This window comes from Panicum virgatum, chromosome 6N (assembly GCF_016808335.1).
Source record: "Panicum virgatum strain AP13 chromosome 6N, P.virgatum_v5, whole genome shotgun sequence".
Lineage (NCBI taxonomy): Eukaryota > Viridiplantae > Streptophyta > Magnoliopsida > Poales > Poaceae > Panicum > Panicum virgatum.
The window spans coordinates 32,379,064-32,395,616 of record NC_053150.1 but is presented as its reverse complement, the minus strand read 5'-3'; the positions used below and the strand labels follow the sequence as shown (position 1 = coordinate 32,395,616).

General features: G+C 45.0%; 1 pseudogene; it reads left to right on the top strand.

Moving 5' to 3' along the window:
* The first annotated feature begins 5,135 nt into the window (after window positions 1-5,135).
* Window positions 5,136-15,828, top strand: LOC120678074 (annotated as a pseudogene).
* The last annotated feature ends 725 nt before the right edge of the window (window positions 15,829-16,553 follow it).

The following is a 16,553-nucleotide window of genomic DNA, read 5'->3' as shown; positions in this document are numbered from 1 at the left end:
TTGAGAGCATGTGCTTAATAATTGTGGGGAAGCATTTAACTTGTATCTACCTTCCACATTGAAAAAGCTGGTTACAACTTGAACTATTAATTGCAAAATATTTTTTGGGAGCATTGTGTTTTCTCGTGTATGATCAAGTGCAGGGATTGGACACTGAAAGGCAGCGCTGATTTTTATCAAAGACTTACTCGAGAACGAGCAAGGTTTAAGCATGGGGGGAATGTTGGCGCTCCTTAAGTATCCATTTTATCCCCTGTTTAACTTTGATAATGGCATGAATTTAATATCAAAATCACTGACCATCCTAACCATGGCCCAATTATTGGTCGTTTTCGCGTTTGCACATATATTTTGGAGGTACTTCATTTTTGCAGGTTTTTGACCAATTTTGGAGCATGAAATGGCGAAGCCCACGATCACACGATGACACGAAGAAAGACGAAGGCCAAAGCCCGAACAAAGGATCGAAGGCCATGATGATTAGAGGCCCGTTCATGCACATCCACCCTCCAATGAAGCCCAAAGGACAAAGCCCACAAGATAAGATCAAGATACTTCGGGGCTAAGCAAAGCAAAGAGATATTTAAGGAAGAATTTTCCATCCTATTCTTCTCCTCGAAGAAATCTCGAAGATAACGACGTCTAATGGGGTGCAATCGTGAAAGACATAAACTCTAGAAGATTCCAGGAGACTTGGGGAGAAAGATGAACACGAGCCGGCGAAGGAAAGTGCCAGGCCGGCCGGCCTAGGCTCATTGGGCCGGCCGGCCCAGCCCTTTTTTAGGTCGGTTCGACCTCCCCTTTGACCGAGGGTTCCCTGAGGCTATTTAAAGACCCCTCCCCAAGGTTCACGCAGAGATCAATTCGGGAGACGACGCCAAGGAGCAGAGAAGATAGAGGGACACCTCTCGAAGAGCCGAGGGTCGACCCCTCCCCAAGGTTCACGCAGAGATCAATTCGGGAGACGACGCCAAGGAGCAGAGAAGATAGAGGGACACCTCTTGGAGAGCTGAGGGTCGTGCTAGTTGTCTAGGTTTTGCCCTAGCCGACGTGGAAACCTTTCAAGGAAGACCACGTCGAAGTTCTGGAGCTAGGATCATCAAGATCAAGGTAGGGCCCCGTTTGTGATCTTGTGATGTACTATCAATCATGGTGAGGTTATTTGTGATTCCGAATGTTTAGCGACCATGTTCTCTCTTTCGATTTCATTCTTTTTCTTTGGGTTTGCTTCATCCTAGATCTATTATCGAGATAGATCGCTTAGCATGATCTTGTAGTCATGGTGGCTAGAGGTTCATGACGGAACTACCAAAGAGGGTTCCACTTGCTTCAGGGTATTTCGTTCAAAAGGGGGGCGTCGTGACAGGCCGTCTCCACAGAGTAGGCGGAGTATCGAGGGATAGGATTCGAGATTTTGGGTTTAAAGAGGCTTTTCATTGAGATTCACATCTATCTTACTTCACTTTATCTAGCTAGAACTACAACATATGCATGATCTAGGTGATCTAGATTGGTTATCTCTAACTTTCTCTTGCTACCTTCGGTGTTTGTCGTTTTTAGTAGATTAGATTCGTTTTCACCATCTCAATACAAAGGAATCTCTATGCTAGTAGACTGTTTCTTGTCTCTTTGGTTCCGTGGATTGATAAACCTTGGGGGAATACTCTAAGGGAAAAGCTACACGAAACCGTGCGCTTGCGGTATATAAATCGGGGGAGCTAAGGAGCGTCAACACTACCAACAAACTCCACGCCGTCCCGCCTTGGTGCCAGGAGTGGATAGCAACACGGCCCAGCAGTGGCCCAAGCATCTAGGCCGCCCTTCTCCACCGCACGGTCGTCCGGTCGGGCCTCCAATGCCACTGCAAGGTCTCCCGCCTCCGCATGGTCGTCGAGCTCCCTGCCACAGCAACGCCGCCGCATGGTGCATCGGCACACGCCTCGCTCTTGTCTAAACCATCTCGCTGCCACCGCGCCATCCGTGTACCTGCACACCACAGACCAAGAACCGGTGCAATCTCAACAGAGTCGTGACTAAACCACTGTCAGTCCACTCCACGTATTGGCAATCACTCATCACCCTCAGAAGCAGGCCTCCACTGCCTCTCACCTTCCATCTATATAGCATCTCAAAACTGTGTCATATGAAATTGTAACAGAGTATTCATCCTCCATTTTTTCTATATTTTTTAGCACCTATGTTGGGAGCATTTGTAACGATACTCACTGCCTTGCTAGCTACCCAGCCAGTTCTGAGATGGTGTTATGGTCTTCACCCTTTTGCTTGATTACGATCATGTCCATCAACTAAAAGTGTCACCTACAAAATATATCAAGACATCATCGTTATGGATGGCAATGTGCACATTACCAACGGTTAAGGAGTGTATGGACCCGTACTCGCACCCCACGATCCGTGATAGGTGAAAAGCTATGCCCGTACCCGTCACCCGTAGGTACGCCTGCATACCCGTCATGATCATGCAGGCAATAGTAATATCAGCGGTTCAAATGGAGCAAAGCCATCAATCATGCAAGTCAACATAGTAGTGGAACATACAAGAACATGCTCATGCCTTATCACACATGGAATGAGTGGAAAACCCTAGAACTACTTATATACTAGTATACGGGTTCAACTACAAACCCGCATCCGTACCCATGGGCACAAACATATACCCGGATCCTCGCGCTAGCGGATTTTTGCCCGCGAGCAATTTGTACCAGTTACCATCCATAATCATAGTAAGGGTATACACATACAACTATTGAGTGCATAAACAAAAGTAAAGAAATTATTTTAGGGTAACTAATGAAAATTACCTTTATCTAACTTTCCTGTGCCTAGCTCAAACTATTGATGGCAATTTGCGTCATAGCCAACCTACATTCTCCCTGTTTAGATCACTTTCCATTTTGCATTTTTGGATTTTTAGAAGAGAAACTTCAACATTTGAAATATTAAATGTAGACTAATCACAAAACTAATTACAGATCCCTCTGTAAACTACGAGACGAATCTAATGAGCCTATTTAATCCATCATTAGAGCATGTTCACTGTAGCATTACTGTAGTAATTTAGTGTCTAATCACGTCCTAATTAGGCTCATTAGATTCGTCTCATGATTTACAGTCCATTTGTGTAATGCGATTTATTTTTTTTGACTATATTTAGTACACTATGCAAGCGATTTACAAAAATTTTTACATTTTGTGTTTTGGGATCTAAACAGGGCCTCATTTATTATTGGGTATGTAGTGCCAAGGTGTAAGGATCACCGGGTGTCCAACCCTAGAGGGGGAGGGGGTGAATAGGGTCGCTAATCGCTTTCTATCCTAGGGCTCAATCTATTTGCATGAGATAAACCTAACACGTCCTACACATGCTAGTTACGACTAAGGTTTATCTATGCTACCCTCTACTTACCCCTAAAAGACTTGCAACCTATAGCCAATCCTCATCAAACTAACTAGGAAAGAAAAGGCACGCAAGATAGAGTAAATGCGGAAACGTAATACGGCAAGTAAAGAGGTAAGGGAGAGAATATGCAAACTCCCGTGAAGACACCAAGACACACGATTTAACGTGGTTCGGTTAGGACACCAAGTCCCTCCCTACATCCAAGGCCACTTGTCCAACACGAACAAGTGTGATGCCGAGTCTCTCCGCTTGATCATCGTCTTGCGTTCGCCACCAAGGCTCCCGGCAAGCAAAGGCTAAGTGACCCCAAGTCACCAAGACAAGGCCACCACCACCGTCTCTCTCGAAGCGTCACCCACGGCACCGTCTTCACTATCGGAGCTTCTCACCAAGAGGGGTCTCCTTCCCCGCACAAAGTGTCGTTGCCTCTCCACACCAAGTCGGAGGGTCACACGACGAGTACACAAGATACTTGCCGCAGCAAGACTTTCACTCAAGCTAGTTCTCTCAAGACCTAAGCCTATATGATGTACAATGAAGCTCTAAGGTGGTTGGAGGTGTTCTTCAAGTGTAGCAGGCTTCAGCAACTCTAGCACCCACAAATGACCTGGCCTTAGGGGTATATATAGGCAGCACAAGCAAGTATAGCCGTTGGAGAAAAGCTGCCAGAAAAATAATAAACGCTGGTTAATCCGACGCACCTCCAATAGCTATCGTCGGTTCAACCGGTGATACTAAACTGCCTACCTCAAAAACTACCGTTACGTGCACAGGCAATCAACCGATGCTGCATCGGTTTAACCGGTGAGTGTGGTTGTCCTGTGAACTCTGAAAAACCAACTCTCTGGATAACTGCACCGACGTTCACCAAGACCCAATCGTCGGTTCATCCAGTGTATAGACCTTGCCTCAGCTTCTGGGTCCATTGCACCGACGTATTCAACTTCCCTAATGTCGATTCAACCGGTGAAACCAAAATTCCTGGTGTGCTCCAAGTCAATGCACCGACATATGTGATTTTTTCAGCGTCGGTTCAACCGGTGATACTAAAGTATCTCTGTCTTGATTTCTTTGACTTGGTTTCTTCACGGTCTCTTCAATTTTTTGTCCTTTGGACCGAAGAAGCCCTTCGGGCCTAGCTACGCCTATCTTCTCTTTGTCATCACTTGAATCTATCTTCTCTTTGTCATCACTTGAACCTAAAAGCCTGAGAATGGTCATCTTAACAATCATATTAGTCCAAGTGTTGTGCGTGTCATCAATCGCCAAAACATTATATTGAAATATAGCAAGAGAGGCCATTTTCGCTACACAAGGTCCATTTTAGTGTGGTCAGATTTCGAAAGGGCATGTGAATTGGGTGTCAAATTTAGTGAGACATATAAATGAAATTTCTTATCATACACATGAAATTGACTTTTGATGAGATAGTCGGAGCAAGGCTAGAGAAAAATTATGGACTCAAAGGCTAATTTGATGAAAATTTCTTGGATTCCATATCACATTATTATTAAGCCAGCCATAATTTATCAAAAAAAAAGTCAGCCATAATCTCGTCGACACAGTTGATTATAGGAAAAAAAACTTTCCAGCCTTCATGACAACCACAATCAGGTATCTGGTCTTGTCTTCTAGTAGGGAAAAACAATTACATTCCACTCCACTCCACTCCCTTCCCTGACGAGTGACAACTCGGGCGAGGGAGGGCGGCGAGATGCCACGCCGCCGCTGCCGCCACCCGAGCCATGCTGCCCCGGCAGCTTTGCCGGACGACGACGACCTCCTCTCCGAGATCCTCCTCCGCCTCCCGCCATAGCCATCCTCGCTCCCCCGCGCCTCCCTCGTCTGCAAGCGCTGGCACTGCCTCGTCACCGACAACCACTTCTACCGCCGCTTCCGCGCCCGCCACCGGAGTCCCCCCTCATCGGGTTCTTCGAAGTCACTGTAGGCTACAACTTCTTCGGTTCCGTAATGGATCCGCCGGATCGAATCCTAGGCGAGCGTTTCTGTCTGCCGCTCGGCGACCACAGAGCCGGCTGTGACTCTGAGCCCAACCAATGGAGAATCTTCGGCTACCGCCACGGCTGTGTGCTCTTCTACAACCGGAAGCAGAAGGAGATCGTTCTATGGGTGTTGACGCAACATTGGTCAACACACAAGCACTAGAAACCTAGAACCTCAAGTCTGGAGGGACCCCGTCGGAGCTCGAAGATCTAGGGTTGTCTTGAAGTCGGCAGGCCACCCAAGACGCCCTTGAACGTCATCGAGATGAGCAAAGAACATCACGAGGTTGGAAAAGCTAGGGTTTGGAAAAAATAGGAAAATAGTATATTGATTGATTCGATTGGGTAGAAGGACCTCAATCGGCCATGGCCTTTATATTTATAGGCCGGGGAAGTCGTACCCTTTCCAAATTGAGTTACAAACGGATTCCACAATACAAACCCTAACTCTACTCGGACTATACAGACCAGACTGGTCTGACCGGTCAGACCGATCGGCCTCTGGCAATGCCAATTTTGGCTGCCAACATATGCCCCCTGCTTTTTAGTGAGCTTTGCAAACTAAAAAACAAGTACTAGAAACTAGCCTAATTACATAGATCTGCATAGAAAATACAAGGCTAAAAACAATGCTAAGGGCGATACTCTATACCGGCCGTCGTCATCTTCAAGTGTCTTGCCACACACTGGGGTAGTATTTCTTCAAGTATCTTCCATTAAGTGCTCGTGGAAGACGTTCTTCTTGCATCGTCTCCACCATTTAAGAATTCCCGAAGATAACCTTGACGATCTTGTACGGTCCTTCCCAACTTGGCGACCACTTGCCGAACTTATTACTCTTTGTCCCAAGATGTAATATAGTCTTCCAAACCAGCTCACCAACCTGAAAAGATTTTGCTTTTACCTTATTGTTGTAAGCTCTAGCCACCCGAAGCTTGTCCTTCTCAATTTCCTTCAAAGCTTGCATCCGCTTATCGCTTACTTCATCAATATTGTCCATCATCAAGTCATAGTAATCAACAGCAGAAAGGTTGTTTTGTTTAGCCAATCTATAAGCGTCCAGATTCACCTCAACAGGCAAAACAGCCTCTTGACCATAAACAAGCTCAAAAGGAGTAACTTTAGTAGCACCATGTCTAGATATACGATGAGCCCACAATGTTTCAGATAGAACCTCATGCCACCTCCTGGGATTTTCCTCTATCTTCTTCTTGATGAGCTTTATCAAGATTTTATTACTAGACTCAGCCTGACCATTGGCCTAAGCATAATATGGAGAGGAATTGAGTATCTTAATCTTATATAATTCGGCAAAATCACGTACCTTCTTTGAAATAAGAGATGAACCTTGATCTCTTGTCAAAGTTTGAGGAATACCGAATCTATGAATAATATGCTCTGTAATAAACTCAATTACCTCCCAGTGTGTCATATTCTTCAAAGGAACCACTTCGGTCCACTTGGTAAAGTAATCCGTAGCAACCAACACGAAACGATGTCCCTTTGAAGAAGGGGGGTTAATCTAACCAATGAAATCCAACCCCCAACCTCTGAACGGCCATGGCTTGATAATAGGATGCAATAACGCAGCAGGCACTAATTGAATATTACCAAATCGCTGACATTCTTCACACCCTTTATAATATCTAAAACAATCTGCCATCATAGTTGGCCAATAGAAACCGGCTCTCCTAAGCAACCACTTCATTTTAGGAGCCGATTGATGTGTACCACAGATGCCTTCATGAACTTCCCCCATAGCAACACGGGCCTGATCAGAATCTAAGCACTTGAGAAGAACATCTTCGGCGGTCTAACGATAAAGCTCATTATCGATCAAAATGTATTTAAATGCCAAACGCTAAATATTCCTCTCCGCACCATGACCAGGGTCCTTTAAATATGTCACAATAGGCACCCTCTAGTCAGCAACCTCGGCCTTCCCTTTGAAATTGGAAGTGGCGGCCGACTCGCTGTTTTCAGCAGTCTGACCGGTCAAACCGGTCTCTAGACCGGTCAGACCGGCCTAGGCGGTCAGACCGGTTGGACCATCCGGTCTGACCGGTTCGTCCAGAACCAGTAACTCGGCCGTTGCTCGCATCGGCTTTCTCATGTTAAAATATTTTTTATTAACATTGTAGCCAGATGCTTGCTGAGCCAGAGCGTTCGCCTTCTGATTACTATCTCTTGGAATATGTCGGATTACAAATTTATCAAAGCAAGAGATAACATCAAGACATCTATCAAGATATGCATTTAAAGAACCGTTGTAACATTGGCATACCTTGGATACTTGCTGCACCACTAGAAGTGAGTCACCATAAGCTTCTACATGTTTAACGCTCATGGATTCCAAGAATTCCAAGCCAAATAGAAGAGCTTCATATTCAACTTGGTTATTCGTGCGCTCTTCCTCCAATCGATTTGAGAACTCAAAAATAGTACCATTCGGAGAAATTAGAACGGCACCAATTCCTTGTCCATCATCACAAGCCGATCCATCAAAGAACAACTTCCATGGTGTGCAAGTAATATAGCCGACTTCCAAATCATGCTCATCATTAATCCGATGTTCAACAATGAAATCCGCTACAATTTGGCCTTTAATAGCTCTCAAAGACTCATAGGCCAAATCATATTCAACAAGCGCATAAGCCCACTTTCCGACTCTGCCACTCAAAATCGGCTTTTGTAGCATATGCTTAATAACATCGGCTTGACAAGTAACTATGCAAGTACTTGATAAAAGATAATGCCTCAATTTGGTACAAGTATAATATAATGATAACCACAACTTCTCAATAAATGTGTACCTCGTCTCCGCATCAATAAGTCGTCGGCCAATATAAGTGATAACATACTCCTTTCCTTCAGTTTTTTGAGTCAAAATAGCACCAATAACTTTGTCTTCCGCAGCCACATAAAGCCTAAAAGGAATACCTCTCTTAGGTGCCTCGAGAACCAGTGGTGAAGACAAATACTTCTTGATCTTCTCAAAAGCCTCTTGCTGTTCTGCCCCCTAAGTAAATTCAGCTTCGTTCTTCAACCGAAGAATAAGAGTAAAAGCATCTATCTTTCCAGACAAATTAGATATAAACCTTCTCAAGTAATTCACCTTGCCCAGAAACTTTTGCAAGTCCTTCTTGCAAGCAAGAGCCTCTACTTTCTTCATGGCCTCAATTCTTTTTGGATCAATCTCTATGCCCTTCTCATGAATAATGAAGCCCAAGAACTTCCCAGCCGATACACCAAAAGCACACTTGAGCGGATTCATCTTCAATCCATACTGACGCATTCTCTTAAGAGCAAACCTCAAATCAGCCAAATGATGACTCAAGCCGGCCGATTTGATCACAATATCATCAATATAAACTTCCAATATAATACCAATCAAGTTATGGAAGATCAAATTCATAGCTCTTTGATAAGTAGCACCAACATTCTTCAATCCAAAAGTCATAACAATCCACTCAAATAAACCAACAAAACCAGGACATTTAAAGGCCGTTTTAGACGTATCTTCTTCGGCCATGAATATTTGATTGTAACCCATATTACCATCAAGAAAACTGATAACACGATGTCCAGAAGCTTCATTGATCAACATATTGGCTATAGGCATAGGATATTCATCTTTAGGAGTAGCTTTATTAAGATCTCTAAAATCAATGCAAACTCTAATATTGCCCGAATCTTTCTTTTCAACGGGCACAATATTAGAGATCCACTCCGCATAACGACAAGACCGAATAAATCCAGCATCTAAAAAGCGATTAATTTCTTCTTTTATTCGGTCATACATAACAGGATTAAAATGCCTTGAAGGTTGCTTATAAGGTCTAAAAATGGCCTTAATCGGCAGCCGATACTCAACCAAATCGCGACTCAAACCAGGCATCTCAGAGTATTCCCATGCAAAACAATCGACATACTCTTTCAATAATTTTATTAAATCGGCTTTACAATCATCCGATAAGTTTACATTTACAAAAGTCGGCCTAGGAATAGAACCATCTCCAATATCTACCTTTTCTAAAGGATCAGCTGACGTAAAACCTTGGCCTAACTTATCTAAGTCACCCAGGTCCTCAATAGCCTCGCACATATCATTCGCCTTGTCCCGATAGTGCTCGATGCGCTGCTCCAACCATTCTGCTTTGGACCGGTCTGACCGGTCTGGTGCACCGGTCTAACCGGCCGGCTTCGGCTAGTCTGACCGGTCAGAGGAAGCGGTCTGACCGGTCAGCTCTGTGTTGTTGTCTTGCTGCATCATAGGAGTAAGTGTAGCCGACTCTCCATCGGCTTTAGGACTGCAGAGACAAAACCCTCCTTGGTGCAACTGATCAAGTAATAATCGGTCAAGACCAGGCCCGATAAACACTTGATGTTATCATGTGCACCAACGAACTCGGAATCGGCGGTACCAATGAAGGAAGAGGCATCACCATGCACAACCTCGACTTCATCGCCAATCCACTGAATAAGAAATTGGTGCAAGGAAGATGGCACACATTGATTGGCATGAATCCAATCACGTCCAAGTATAAGGTTGAAGTTACCTTGCACCTCGGAGACGAAGAATGTTGTAGCAACCGTTTTGCTTCCAACAGTCAACTCCATCGAAGTGACCCTTTTGGCACCAATGGGATCACCTCCTCCAACGCCACTGACCATCATGTTCATCTTGATGAGCTCTTCATCCGTCCCGCCAAGCTTCTTGTAGAGTGAATAGGGCATCAAGTTCACAATTGCCCCACTATCCACAAGCATACGAGAAACTGGCTTCCCGTTGATGTGCCCCCTCACGTAGAGAGCCTTTAAGTGGTTATCCGAATCTTTGGGCTTTTGAAAAATAGCTTTGTGGGGCCCAAAGTCCAAATGTGCTGTCTCCTCCTCCGGAATCGCCCAATAGTCATCAGAAAAGCGCACAACATTAATCTCCATGCTTGTGTGTTCCGGAGAAGCCTCATAATCCACCAACTCCTCGTCCTCAACTGTAGAAGGAGCCGCTGGAACCTCTGATGTGTCAGGAGCTAAAGTGGAAATAGCTTCTTCGGCCTTCTGCTCAGGCTCAGGGTAGAACGGTCTGACTGGTTGCTCTGAGCGGTCTGACCGGTCTGGGACGCCGGTCTGACCGGTCGGCTGGAGCGGTCCGACCGGTCCCATGGGCTGATCAACTGCCTTGACCCGCCACGCCTTGACTTGAGGGAACCTTGGTCTGCACTCATCAAATATTTCATCCCTCAACTTCTCTGCCTCCTTTTCCTTTTGTTCTTGGCGGCGAAGACGCTGCAGCCTCCTCTTCTGAGTGTGAGTCAACCCTGGTGGGCACCACCTAGGCTGGAAGTACATCTCCTTGTCTTGGTCCTTGAGGTTGCTGCTGCTGGCTTTATGATCATTAGCCAACACAAGCTTCTGAGAAATATTGACCGGTTTCTCAATGATCACCGGTCCCTCTTGCGCATCTTGAGCTTTTCCTTTTCCGTCTTCAACTTGCGCAACCTTAGCAGCTGGAACCTTCTCAAAATCAACTTGCATTAGCACTGGTTCGTCCTTTTTCTCCTTGATGCGATATTCTTGGCGCACTGGACGAACTGGGGCTGGCCTCTGCTGAGACCCGTTTGACCGGTCGGGGTAGACCGGTCTGACCGGTCTGGGTTTCTTCCCCTGACCAGATTGGTGCTGACCCAATCGGTCGTGAACCGGCTTCTTCAACCTGTCAAACACAGGTCCTCTGGAGCTTCCCTCCCCCTGGAAGTGTGGTGGATACGGCATCGGATAGCATTGCATCCAAACCCCCCCCCATTCTCTCACGCGGAAAACTGAGAATCTGATGCCGGTGGAGCCCATGGCATTGTAGCATACATCGGCTGCATCTGCTGAGGAGGGAACAAGGTAACCACATCACCCCTGCGCTTGCTTGATTCTCCCCTAGGAGATGAAGGTACGCCTTGACGCGGAGGTGACCTCGATCTCTTTTTTAGGGGCCGATCGTTTCGAACGATCTTTGAGTTCTTGTTCAACAGCTATCCAAAGGTGGGCTTCTGATTTGCAAGCCTGCCCTGCACCTTTGGCTGATTAATTTTCCATGTACCCACTTCCGGACGCTTTGGCTTGAATATCCGGGGCTGACCAAGTGGGCAATCTGACCGGTTGGAGAAACCGGTCTGACCGGTCTCGGCTGAGCAACAGACCGGTCGCCTGAAGAAGAACACTCTTGCCCCCCCCCCGAGCGTGCGAGGTTTAAGTATGATCCTCAGATTCTTCTTCCCATCAGGAGTCTTCTCCTGAATCACCTCCCTGGCCAGAATCTTGTTATCTACAGTCAACGGCCTATCATCACCAATGATCACGTTCTTGCCCTTTGCCCCTTCGGCTTGATCCAGCCGAATCAGCACCTTTGCATTGTTGAGATCAATGGTATGAACGGGAAACGGAGCTTTGTCTATCTTCATCTCCGGAAAGGTCAGTCGTCCTTCATTTATGGCCGATTGTACCTGTCGACGAAATTTTTTACAATCATTAGTCGCATGAGATGAAGAATTATGAAATTTGCAATAAGCGCGCCGCTTTAGCTCCTCAAGCGGCGATATAACATGTGTAATTTTCAAATGCCCAAGACGTAATAATTCATCAAAAATGCGATCGCACTTGGACATATCAAAAGTAAATTTCATCTCTTCTTGGCGATTCTTTTGAGTCGGCTTAACAGATGTACAAGTACATGGTTTGGCCGAGGCGGGCCAAACGAACTCTGCAGCATATACCTCTTTGTCCGCATCGTCCGATGAATCGGAATCATATTCAACAATGTGAGTGTTTAAACGATGGGACTTGTAGGTATCCTTTTCTTTTCTAAATTTAGTTTCTTGACTCAAAGCTTTAGCTTGAAGCTGATTTATAGAATAAAAACTAGAACCATCAAGCTTCTCTCTATAACTAAATCGTAAACCCGCAAGAGCCAAGTCAACCAAATCTTTTTCAGAAAGCGACAAATTAAAGCATCGGTTCTTAATATCTTTAAATTTCTTAAAGTACTCATTGATAGACTCATCTCTACCCTATCTAACCGATGTCAAATCTGTCAACTTAGTTTCGTTATCCCCATTATAAAAGTGATCATGAAACTTTTGCTCTAATTCATCCCAAGAACGAAAAGAGATAGGAGTTAACGAAGAAAACCACGAGAAAGCCGTTCCAGTCAAAGACAAAGAAAACATGAGAACGCGCAAAGACTTGCTAGAACCGACTTCTCCAAGTTGAGCAATATATTGACTAATATGCTCCCAAGTGGATCAGTTATCATCATCGCTAAACTTGACAAAATCTGGAGCACGCCAACCAGCAGGGTAAGGAATCAAATCAAAAGCATCAACATACGGCCTACGATATAGCCGACTCCTACCTGCGACAAAGCCCAACTTCTCTTTAAACATATCGGCCAGATCTTCTTTCATTCTAGCAAGATCGACCTCATAGTTACCCGTGGATGTTTGGCCAAAACGATGTGTCGCAGGATCAGTAGTGGACATCGTTTGTGTGGCGTACTGCGGATTAGCCCTAAGTCAATCGTCCCAAACATCCTTGAGCAACGGTGGAGGAAAAGGTGGTTTACCATATGACTTTGTCGTATACGGCGGCACAAAATCTGCCAATTCTCGCTCCAGGCTATACTCAGCCTAAGTGGGAGGAGGCATGACTTGTGGCTGTGACACAGAACCGAGCACCATGGCACCGGTCTGACTGGTCCGATTGACCGGTCCGCCTGCCGGGGCACCGGTTTGACCGGTTGATGCGACCGGTCTGACCGGTTTGGCCCTGGACGGCCGAAATGAGCCCGGCGGGGGTGTCTGTCCCGCGAAATAATTCGGCGGCATCCCATACTAATAATCTTATGATGCGGCCGAAAGACTAGGGTTAGGGGTAGAACTAGAATACTCATTGACAGGTTTCTTCCCATTGTTTTGTATAGTCGAGTCGATAAGCATATCTTGTGTAAACTTTTGTGATTGCTCGAATCAACTCAAAAAGGCATCGGCAAACTGCTTAATAGATTCAAAGGTAAAACTTACCTCGTTTGGAGTGGAAGCAGAAGAAGCAGATGTTGTAGCCGTAGTAGATGGGTTCGCCGGCGGTGGTGTGAATGTAGGGATCTTGAACTCTTCCTTCTGGAACACGCCTTGCCGAGTCTTCCCGAAGCATGCAAGCAATCTATTCTTGGCGTCCTTCTATTCCTTCTGGAACGCCGCCTCGAATTGCTTGTGCATCTCCTCAGGTATGTCTTCATACTTGATGTCGATGGGAGTCGCATCTACCTTGGGGTCACCCTTATCACCGGCCATTGCGCCCGATGAACTCAGATCTATCCCCAACGGAGTCACCAAAAAGTATGCTGACGCAAGATTGATCAACACACAAGATCACAACGATCAAATCACCAGCGATGAATTCCGGCGACCGGTCAGACCGGTCGTGCCAACCGGTCAGACTGGTTGGACGCAGACAGCATCGCGAAACCTGGAACCTCAAGCTCGGGAGGGACCCATCGGAGCTCGAAGATCTAGAGTTGTCTTGGAGTCGGCAGGCCACCCAAGACACCCTTAAACGCCGTCGAGATGAGCAAAGAACAACACGATGTTGAAAAAGTTAGGGTTTGGAGAAAAATAGAAAAATAGTAGATTGATTGATTCAATTGGGTAGAAGGACCTCAATCGGCCGTGGTCTTTATATTTATAGGCCGGGGAAGTCGTACCTCTTTCAAATTGAATTACAAACGGATTTCATAATACAAACCCTAACTCTACTCGGACTGTACAGACCAGACCGGTCTGACCGGTCGGACCCTAACTCTACTCGGACTGTATAAACCAGACCGGTCGGCCTGATCGGTCAGACCGATCAGCCTCTGGCAATGCCAATTTTGACTGCCAACAATGCGATCCCCCCCCCCCCCACCCCACTGGCGACCACCGCCGGGTTGCCGTTCCGCCGGAATTTGATAACGAAGATAAGACCATCCAGAACGGCGCAGTGCTCTGTGCTGCTGCCGGCGACCGCAGCCACGTGCACGGCAGTTTCTGCTCCTGCCCATTCAAGGTGGCCATCGTTGGCATCGCCAGCAATCACACGCAAGTCTTCGCTCAGAATCAGGAGAATGGAGCGATCTTGTCTTGGCAGCTGTTCCTTTTGGGGTGCATTGTGTTATTAATCCCGGCGTCCTTGTCGGCAACGCCCTGTATTGGAGGCTTATTGGTCAGGAGTTTGCCATTGTTGAGTTTGATTTGGACAGACATAGTCTAGCTGTGATCGAGTGGCCATCCGGTGCAGAACTTTTAGGGAATTACTGTTCTCAAGTCGTATTGACAAAAGGTGGTGGTCTTGGCCTCGCCAATTTGTCATGTCACAGCCTGCAAATGTGGGAGAGGAAGGTATGTTCTGAAAGTGTTGCCAAATGGGTGCTGCGGAAGTCTGATAAGCTACGGAAGATTCTTGGGAAGAGGTCTCGTGTGGAGTTGATATTGGGCTATACTGATGATATTAATGTGATGTTGCTATCGATTGATTCCTATATCTACGTGCTTCAACTCGACTCCCTGCAGTTCACAAAACTTTGGAAAACTCCTAAGATCTCCCAAAATCATCCCTATGCAAGTATCTATGGTTCAGGTAACTCCTTGTTTATATCACTTTATAATAAAATGAAACAATTGCTCACAGTACTTGGTTGCTGAAATTCCTCTACCGTGCTACTGAAATGTTAGGCTAACAAATTAAACCTAGTTGTCATATTTCTTTTCTCATTTAAGGTCCATGAACTTATCACTGTTTCACTATTAGTTTTATGATTGAACCATAGTTGTCTTCAATGATAGATAACTGTTTCGACTAATTTATTATATGTATAGCTGCAACCATGAGAGCATGATCATTGGCAAGTTTAGTCAACGAATTTAGTAGAAAAGTTTATCTCTTTTTAAATATGTAGGCGAATCTATGTATGTCCAACTATGTTGCATATCTTTCCAGCCCTTATAAGTGTAACAGATTAATATAGGCGTCCAACTTCTCCTGAATTACACTGGTTAGACCATTGAAGTCCTGAGGTCAATGAAAACCCCGTCACCACTTCACCAGTCCAGTTTCGAAGGCTGATACAACCTTCATAAGGGAAAAATCAGGGGATGTGTCTCCCCCTGGTCTAGTCTCTCTTTTTTTTAATTAATATAGGTGTAAACTAGCAGTAAACAAAATACAATTTAGGAGTATGCGGTAAGTGCTGAGATATATGAGCAATTATAAAACATTTATTGTATACAAATGAATAAAATAACTTGTCTGAATTTAGCATTAAACTTCTAAAGATGTTTTAACTTCTGCACCTGGTTTCACACAGAATTTGCATAAGTGGCCATTTTTGAAGTTCTCATAGGATGTACGCGGTATGAACTGTGTTTCAATTTGCAAATTTATTGTTTTTGGTAGTAAGATAAGGTGCACAAATTCTTCGGTTGCCCACAGGCCACAGTACCCATTGTCCATTAGCGTGTGTCAAAAAACAAAACAGGGTAGTCTCTATACCGATCGAATAGGATTTTAGCAGTCTTTGGGCACCTCAGTTTTAGTCTTTAGATCTCTATGCTGTTTTGAATTTCTGGGGTGATTTTTTTCAGAGCAGTAGTCATATGGGGTCAACAAAGTGCATCAATAGAAGAACTACGGATGTTCCAAATTTGAAAGTGCAGTTTTTGTGAATTTGCAGGGTTTGCAAAATATGGTGCATATGCACCAGATACACTCCTAAGTTATATAGGTTTTTTTTTCGCTACTACTTCGTTGATGGAATTACTTTCATATCATGTTCTTTTCAGTGGTACCTAACAATTTAAAATTCAAATTGTACTTAATTTCTGTTCCAGATTGGTAGATATTTTTCCTTTGTTGATTTAGTATTATCATTCAACTGTGTGTTTCCTTCAGTTTCAGGGGTAGCATATTGTTTGGATTAATTTGCTTATCATTGTTAGTAAGTATAAATCATGGTGCAAATATTGGCAATTTAGAAACAAAAACGGAAGTAAACTTTATCATTTCTTATCAGTAGCTGCATGCATTAAAGTTCGACGTTGAGA